Genomic DNA, 9,299 nt, shown 5'->3' on the forward strand with positions numbered 1-9,299 from the left:
AGGAATATATATAATATATATTATATTTATATTATATATATTTATATTATAAACACACAGCAAAACAAGCCCCAGCTCTCAGTCACTCCAGGGGAAACAAACAAATTCTCTTTCCTTCCCTAAGGAAAGAGAATCACAGTTTGCTATTTGTCTCAGCAATGAATGGCATTTCCATGATCACAATAAGGTAAATAAAGTTAAATAAAATTATGTTATAACCACATTGGGAAGATGAAGGATGGAAATGTGGGGGGGGGGGGATACTCGATACTAAATTTCCAGAGTGAGAAGCCAATAAAGCAAAATCTGAAAGATCGAGAAGCAGCAGTATAAGCAGTTTACTAAAACTCTGACATTATTTCCAAGAGAAACAGCAAAAAACAGTTGAAAGTAATTGTGTCTGTGAAGTAGCAGACTCTTCAAATTATTTGCATGTGTAACTTTAATAAAAAATGAAAAAGAAAAAATAAAAGTAAAAGGGGAAAAGCAACCAAGGGCGAAATATTAGTTGTGATTCTTCCCAAGTAAGACTCTTTCTTTAAAAACAAAGTTGCACTTTACCTATATAGATGATGTCAATTTTATTCCTGTTTAAAAACAAAAAACAAAAAACCGATGCAACAGAAAAAGATACTCCTAGTCTTAAAAATAACACAACAGAGTCTAAGTCTAATATGTATGTAGCTTTGGGTTCTTCACTGAGGTGTAATTTACATGTAATAAAACGCACCCATTTCCATTTCATGTTGATGCACAACTTCCACCGCAATCAAGAGACAGATGAGGGGACATTTCCATCATCCCTAGAAGGTCCCTGTGCCCCGCCTCAGACAACCCCCACCTGAAGCCCCAGGTGACCCCTCCCCACTTCCTGTCCCTGGAGAGTAGACGTGCCTCCCCCCCCCCCAGTCCCATGCAAATGAAGGAAAGACACACAGCCCAGGACTGTCTAGTGTCAGGCTCCTTTCTATCACATTTCAGTTTCAACCGTGTTGTGTCCGTCTGCGTCCTGCTCCTTTCATCACCGAATAGCATTCTGTGGTGAGGAATACACCACCATTTGCTGATCTGAGATGAAAGTTTTTCACAGAACTCGGGACAGTGAAATGGTTTTACTCCTCCAGTCTCTTGGTCACGAGCTCCTTCTTCCCATCGGCAGACTCTCTCCGCGGTCAATTACCAAAAAGAGAACCAGGATCTAACAGTGAAGTGGGATTCTTCTGGGGAATCCGGCTCAGTTGCTTAGCAACGCACGGAATAACTGTATTAGTTTAGGGAATTCTGAACAAAAAGGTAATCATCTTTTATTCCCAGATACAGTGAAGACGATGTTATTCGAAGTAAAGTGGGCAAAAAGTAAAAACCACGAAAACGGGGGAAAAAACGCATCTAGTAAATAAAAGCATAACGATGCCTCCCGTGTTCACACCACAGAGTCCCACTAAAGAGTCTGCTTAAGACCAAGGAATCTCATTTCTCTTAAATACCATGGTGTGAGGCGCTGGTGTGCAAAATCTTTTAAAAGGCACACACACACACACACAAATGATGCCGGAAATCATTATAATTCATGACCAAAATAAAGAGAAACACAATGACCTTGGTTGGCGTTACTACTTCAAGGAACAGTTTGAGGCAAATGGGAGATGTTTAGCGTGCATGCCCTTCCGAACAAAGAAAGGATTCCGTTAGACCTCACTCTTCCGCTCCCCGTAGTAACTGCTTCCCACTTGTACTTGCTCACCTGATTCCTTCATCAGAAAGAACGCTTTCCAGTTTGCAGGGGAGGCTGCTACATTAATTGCTTGCTTTTTCTTTTTTGCAACTTCCTCAGGAGTTTTGCCAACTTGGTACTACTTCCTCCTCATTATCTGTGTCCCTGTCCCCCCACCCCCGCAGTATAATCCGGCAGAAATAGCTCTGCTAAGAATGATGGATTTAATGAGCAGAATATCTCCCGGCCATTTCATGCAAAGTGTTTAATAATCAATCAGAGATCGGGTTCACTTAGTTTTACAGGGTTGAAAGGGAGACAAAAACCCTTCACCATCATTTTTCGGCTCTCCCTGGAGCTGTTCCCTACTTACCTCCCTGATGACAGATTTCTTGGTGTACATCATGCCCCAAGGGTACGAAACTCTGGTCGTGCAGTTTTCTGCCAGTTCCCCGGGCATCTGGTAAAAGACAGCTTCGCGGTTTCACTTATTTTAGGGGCGAAGTTGACTACCAAATAATGGGGTTCGTGTTCCCCCTTTCCTTGGGGTGGCAAGGATCAGTTCTCCAGAAAACATGTTTAATTGCAGCCTTCAAGAGGAAAGGAGCTAGGGGAACACATCTTCCAAAGCTGCTATCTTTTTATTTTCAGTCTAATTAAAAATGTTCCAGTCTCTTCTGGTTCTGAATTGTAAGACACATGCACTTGTGTTTTGAATTGCATGTGCTGTGCGAGCGTACGGAGGCAGATAAACAGGAAGTCAGGCTCTGCCAGAGAGCTTTGCAAAACCAAAACACATCCTGGGGCCCCACACAATTAATGAAAATCTCGCTGCTACCCCGCCCTGGAGCTAGGGAGTGGTAACTTGTGAGTTACAAGTGCCCTCCGTGTTTCACTCCCTGTTGTGACATCTTGTGGCTGTGGTTTCTGCTCCGCGGAGATGTATCAGTTAAAAGAGTAGACCTGATGGAAGAGTATGGGCTTTGCCCATCAGCAGATTCTTGTTCACAAACTGACACATTTACAGCAATTTACTGAAATTGGTTCTCCTTTGGGCTACAAGGCAGAGACTCCCAAAGAATGTGTTCCTGTCTCCGTATTTTAAAATATATAAAACGAGAGCCAGAACTTGTTAATTTTTAACTTAGTGTTCTCATGGGATCCGTGCTTGTTGAAAGGCTTTGAATCAGAGCAGGGTTCTCTAAACTCCCATTTGGGGTCAGCAGGAGCCCTAAGAGTTCCTTTGGGTTCCATCTCTTTATCTTTCAGAGTTTTGGTTTTTTTGTTTTGCTTTGATTTTGTTTGTTTGTTTATTTTTGTTTTTTTCTCTACTGCTGTAGGTTTCTGGTGAGAGGATAAGAAACTAACAGTGATAAGAAAAAGGCACGCTCTCTCTGTGCGGTACCGATGACGTGGAAACTCCAGAAATGCCCCACGGTTGACTTTCCTGAGACATAAAGCAATGATCACACATAGCAATAGGACACAGTGATATTTGTCGGGGCTGCTGATTATCAAATCAAGTTTTTGTTCAAATATTTGTTGAGCATTTCTTGTGTGTGAGGCACTAAACACAACCATTCATGGACCTCAAGAAATTTCTAGGACAGAAAATTTCTTTTGAACAGTGATTCTCAAAGAACCTTGAGGGTCCTCCAGGAAGTGTTTTTTAGCTGGAGGGGATCCGGGGAAATGAAGGCAGATGGGACTTGCGGAGTGGCTCAGGTGTTGTCGGGGATCTGGCCAGAGCTGGTGGACAGGTGGACCAGGAAAGCCGCACTTTTCTTTCTTTCTCTTCTTTCTCTTCCTTCTTTCTCTCTCTCTTCCTTCCTCTTTCTTTCTTTCTTTCTTTCTTTCTTTCTTTCTTTCTTTCTTTCTTTTTTTCTTTCTCTCTTTCTCTTTTCTTTCTCTTTCTTTTCTTTCTCTTTCTTTTCTTTCTTTCTCTTTCTCTTTCTTTTTCTTTTCTTTATTTCCTTCCTTCCTTCCTTCCTTCCTTCCTTCCTTCCTTCCTCTTTCTTTCTCTCTTTCTTTTTAGCAGCAGAGTAGGTAGAAAGCCTTCCCTATTGGTTTTCAGGATTTAGTGGGAAGCTAGTATGAGAATTGATGGAATCGTGGACCTACTGTTATCAAACATCTGGTCTGCAATGAGCCTTAAATATTGTCAATGATAATTATTTTAAAAATGGAATTAAAGCCTGGAGGCAAAGCAAAAGCAGAAATTAAGCAATGGTATCAGGAAGCTATGGGATGTGGAAAGGGGAGGGTACATGCCAAGGGCCTGGGGCTTGTGCCCCGGCCTGTCGGGGAGGGTTGCCGAGCACTTGAGGGGTGAGGAAGCCGACACAGCCAGGTCACCGTACCCTAGCCCACAGGGGCTGTGCTCTGGCTCAGACTTTCCCAGAGTGGGGGAGGCAGCAGGTGGCCCTCCATCCTTAGCCGAGCCTGGCTGAGCATGCTCAGATGTGTCCTCGGCATCTCCTGTGGGTGCTATCTGAACGATTCCCAGTCTCCGCAACCATGACCACTCTGCGAACATAGGTGTCTTCCTGTCTTAGGCCTGACACAGGAAGTGACTTCTTCTCATGCAAGGACTGGTTCAGAGCAGAGCCGGGGCCACAACCCAGATATCTTAGCCCTTCTGCAACCCTGCTCTGCACTGTACCCAATCATCCTCACGGATCTGGGAAGGCTCCCGCTAAAACCACATCCCGGGGAGCCCTGTGGCTCTGGACTTGGCAGACCAACCTTCTCTAGCTTGTCACTCTTGGCATTTGGGGCAGGAGTCTTTGTTGCGGGGGGCTGTCCTGTGCACTGTAGGATGCTCAGCAACATCCCTGGCCTCCACTGAACCACAAGCCAGCAGCACCCCGAAGTTGTGACCACAGAAAGTATCTCCAGACATTGCTCAAAAAAACAAAAAACAAAAAACAAAAAATTCTGGGGAGACAAATCACCCCTGGTTGAAAACCCCTTTTCTGGTGTGTCTGTAAATATGGTGGCAGTTCCTCCCACTTTGTGTAACAGGTGTCACCAAACTGGGGTGAGGCCAAGCAGGGAAGGCTGAGCCAAGCAGAAGGCGGGGTCTGGTGTGACGGCGCCAGACGTGAGGCACTGAGCCTTGTAGCGGGGAGCAGGGTGCCGATGGACAGAGAGCACTGAAAACCAGCCACCAGCCCTGGCTCTCATACTTGTTAGCATGGGCGGCCACGGAAAAATCACTTCCCCTCTGTCTTACCGCCTAGTTCCTCGTGTCTAATGGATTGTGGTCATTTCTAGTCTTTAAACACGTGTCGCTCAGTGTTCTCCAGAGAAGCAGAACCACCATATCTCTGTCTGTCTACACAGTTTCTTATTTACATATATTTTTCAGCTAGCTGTATATTCCTGAAATCAACAGGCATAGGTATAGTTATAGATGTAGACATACAGACAGATAGACACAGATACAGATATAAAAGAGGAGATTTACTATGAGCTATTCGATCACACAATTATGGAGGCTGAGAAGTCCCGCACCTGCCCTCTGCCAGCTGGAGACTCGAGGAAGCCGGAGATATAATTCAGTCCAAGTACGAAGGTCCAAGTGAGGAACCAGGAGCCCAATGTCCAAGGGCGGGAGAAGACGGATGTCACAGGTGGAGCAAGAGAACGAATTCGCCCTTCCTCCATCTTTTTGGTTCACTCAGACCCTGCATGGATTAGAGAGTCCCTCCTGCAACACGGGAGGGATCTACTTTACTCAGCCTGCTGATGGCAACGCGAAGTCTCTTTCAGAGACACCCTCACAGACGTGCCCGGAAATAATGTTCTACCGGCTCTCGGGGCAACCCTTTGCCCCATCAGGTTGCCACAGAAGATCGACAGTCACGACATCCCAGGGTTAGGCTGTGGCTTTCTCTCTCCAGGTGCCAGGAAGGGGAAAGGTGGCCACATCCTGCAGATCGTCACCATCGGTGGGGTACAGTCCAGAGCACGCACTGGAGAGGGGGGTGTGCACGCGGGAGGGAGGCAAGGGCACCTGCCTGTGCCTTTCCTTCCCCGCCCTTCTCTTCCCTTTGTAAAGAGGTGAGGCAGCTAGCTGGGAGGGGGAGGCAGAGAGAGAACATGGGGTTTCTGAGTGCCGGTGTGGTTTTTATGTGTTGTACTGTAGGATGATGCAGAGATCCAGACATTTTAGCCATTCCAAAATTTTATCTTGGAATGCACACACACACGCACACACACACACACAACGTTCCGGTAATTAGTCCTCGGTGCCGAAGAATTCCTCCTTTGGGGTGGCCACGGTCAGGGGGAGCAGCATGCATTTCACTCAGCTGCATTCTGGCGTCAGAGATGGGAGAGGCACATCACTGCAGGCACTTACTTCCTCTTTCCTGTAAAGATTTTATTCAAATAGAAAGACTGCTGCATCTGATAGTGAAAAAAGACAGAGGCAAATTAACTCTGCCCGATGAAGATCGCTAATAAGGAGACACAGGGACCTATTGCAAATATGGAGTAGCAAAAAGCAAACGAGGGAACTCGTGCTTCGAGTGTAGTCATTTGCAACACGAAGGACCTTATTTCCCCTGTCCTCCGCGGAGGACAGCTAATGCTGCTTTGATCAGAGCGCAGCCTGAGTGGCCGGAACTAACAATGTTTGCAGAAGCGATTAGCTGAGAATTAAGGGCAACATCTGCTCATGTGGGAGGTGTAGCGAGCGGGCTCACATCCGAGGAAACTTCATCTCTTCTGCACACCTACATGTAATTTGTGCATCAACCGTATTGATCCTGCCAAGAGGAAGTCTACAGAAAAAAAAAAAAAAAGAAAGATGTGCTTGGTGTTCCTGGAGATGCTTTATTTGGCGGGAAAAGCAGAACGCATCCCTTGAATAGGAATAAGCAAGCTAGGGCTCCAGAGAGCATCTGTATGCAGCACTATGATGCTCGGAGGAAAGCAGGCCCCCCTCAAAGGAGAACGTTCTTGGGAGTGTGTATCTGTCGATTTTCAATAGGGAGGTAGCCTGACTAGACTTGGGTCTTATGGGAGAACCAGGCCATAAAATCGCAACATATTGATAGATATTCTTACATAAAACCAATTAGCAAGCGCTTTTGACTCGGAAGCAAAAGACACAAGTTACCCACCTAAGTGAAGGCTTGAAGGAGGAAATTAATACAGATCATCGACTTACAGTGGGGTTATGTCCCAACGGACCCATCAGAAGTGGAAAATACTGTAAGTGGAAAATGCGTGTAATACATCTGACCGACCAAGCATCGCAGCTTACTCAGCCTGGCCTGCCTTAACGTGCCCACGACACTCCCACCAGCTGGCAGGTGGGTAAATCACGTTGTAGGAAGCCTACTGGATCATCGGGGGTTGATGGTCTCGTGTCATGTGTTGAGGACAGCCCCGAAAGTGAAGGACAGAACGGTGATGGGTGCAAAGTGGCGGTCGGGCTGGGCCGTCCGCCCTCGTGATCGCTGGCTGCCTGGGAGCTGCGGCTCACCGCCCAGCGTCCGAGAGAGGACTGACTGCACATTGCTAGCCCGGGACAAATGCACATTCCAAATTCCAAGTACGGTTTCTACTTGAATACGTATCATTTTGCACCATCATAAAGTTGAAAAATCATTATGTCGAAGCCATTCTAAGTCAGCAACTTTCTGCAAACCAACTGAAGGCATGCCTTAATAAGGCGTATGATTTTGTGCTTGACTGGAAAGAATTCGATGCTTAGTTCTAAATTTTGTCTTCCTGAACACTACCCTTGGGGACTGATGTGAGTCTCACAAGCTACCCTTCTCGGTGTCTTCACTTATTCCCGCTATTTCCAACATCCTGGTTTTCAAATCCCTTCTCCCCATTTGTTGGCTGTGTGACCACAGGAGGCTGCTAGACCTCTCTGGGCTTCTGTTTCTTCATCTATAAAATGGGGTAATAATCCCAACATGTGCTACGGAGCAGCTAGTTTGCTACACACCCTTAGTAATGTTGGTTTCGGTCTCCCTTTCCTCTCCTTCTCCACCTCCCACATCCCTGGTATGCATCACAGCTCATCACTGAGCAGCTCCTGTGACCCCCGATGCATGCTTTTACTCCCCTCTCTAGCCACAAGACCCCAAAATTGGTAATACGTACAATCATGTGAATTACGGGCTGCAGCCTTAAGCGGCAGACAACTCAAGATTCTCCAGGGACGTTTCTGAATAGGAACCATGTCACTGATGAACTCCACAATCCCCTAGATGAGAGCATTTTACATTCAGATGATCACAGTCTTCCTTCCNNACACAAAAGAATGGGGTCATAGGAATTTGGAGGTCCAGACTGAATTTTCTCTTATCACTGCCTCTGTGCAATTTTATCCACAGGAAAGAGACAAATAGTTAAAAGTCTTTGCCACCTGAATTCCTTAATATTTTCTTGTCTTATTTTTTCCCTGGTAATGTTTAATGGCTTGAAGAATCCAGACAAATCTGAGGCAGGATGGAAAGCTTTTAAAAAGAAATTCATTTCGAGATAGAACATCTTTGTTTTCCTATAGAGAGAATGCCTCGTAATTGGTAACTTGCAGTATGCCTGAAGTTTAGAGATGGTCTAGCAATGGATTTTGTCTTTATTTTAGAATATGTTGCTTTATGTCTCCATTTTACGTCATTTAAGTGTTTGATTTCTAAGTGCTATGGTATTTTACTGTTTTTCTAATGTACCCACTTAAAAATCAAAGTATGTAATTATGTAATCTTAGGTAGGCAAAGCACTTTCTAGTTATGACACTGAGAGAATAAACCACATGACGATACGACTCTGTGTTTAATGCATATCAAAATATCTCATATGTAAAATTAAGAGCAATTAACTAATGCGGAGGAAGAATTTAAAAATATATAACCCTCAAAAGTGTAATGTCCTTAATTTTAAAAAGTGCACTCGTTAGGGCACCTGGGTGGCTCAGTCGGTTAAGCGTCTGCCTTCGGCTCAGGTCATGATCCCGGGTCCTGGGATTGAGTCCCACATCGGGCTCCCTGCTCAGCGCGGAATCTGCTTCTCCCTCTGCCTCTGCCGCTCCCACCCACTCATGCTGTCGCTCTCTCTCAAATAAATAAATACAATTTTAAAAAAGAGTACACTCACAAGTTGAAAGGATGTAGATGAACAAATAAATAGAAGAAAATGAATAAAGATGTGAGATGAGTATTTCATAATGCAGCATAACTGATAGAGTAATCAATATATGAAAGTATCTACAATTCCAGCGATGAAATAATATAAATCCATATAGGCAGACAATATTTTTAGCTACTTTAATTGGAAGAATGGTTTCTTTTTTTCAGTCGTCAATTTAATGTTGGCAAGGGTGCGGAAAACAGGAATATTCATACACACCGTGACTGGGTATGGAATGCATAATGATATTAATTTCCTTTAACCCCTAATTCCTCATCTAATAATTCACTCTAAGGAAATATTTGCAAAGATCATGCCCCAGTGATATTTATTATAGTGCTCTTTGAAATGGCCCAGAAATAGCAACAAGTTAATACATATATAACCAACAGGGAATTAACTAATTGGATTATGTATTTATACAAGA

The 9,299-nt window shown here is 44.7% G+C and overlaps 1 long non-coding RNA gene across 2 annotated transcripts in view; it reads right to left on the reverse strand.

Annotated features, from left to right (window-relative positions):
* The window catches only part of LOC121106320, a 13,790-nt gene extending 11,298 nt beyond the window's left edge, over positions 1-2,492 (reverse strand). Inside the window, exon 1 of one of the 2 annotated variants that reach the window (XR_005838948.1) lies at positions 1,745-2,492. This is a non-coding gene — a long non-coding RNA (uncharacterized LOC121106320). The remainder of the gene's footprint in view (positions 1-1,744) is intronic. The other variant, XR_005838947.1, reaches the window with a different exon arrangement.
* Between the last annotated feature and the right edge of the window lie 6,807 nt (positions 2,493-9,299).

The sequence above is a fragment of the Ursus maritimus genome, unplaced genomic scaffold, assembly GCF_017311325.1.
Source record: "Ursus maritimus isolate PB19 unplaced genomic scaffold, ASM1731132v1 scaffold_31, whole genome shotgun sequence".
NCBI lineage: Eukaryota > Metazoa > Chordata > Mammalia > Carnivora > Ursidae > Ursus > Ursus maritimus.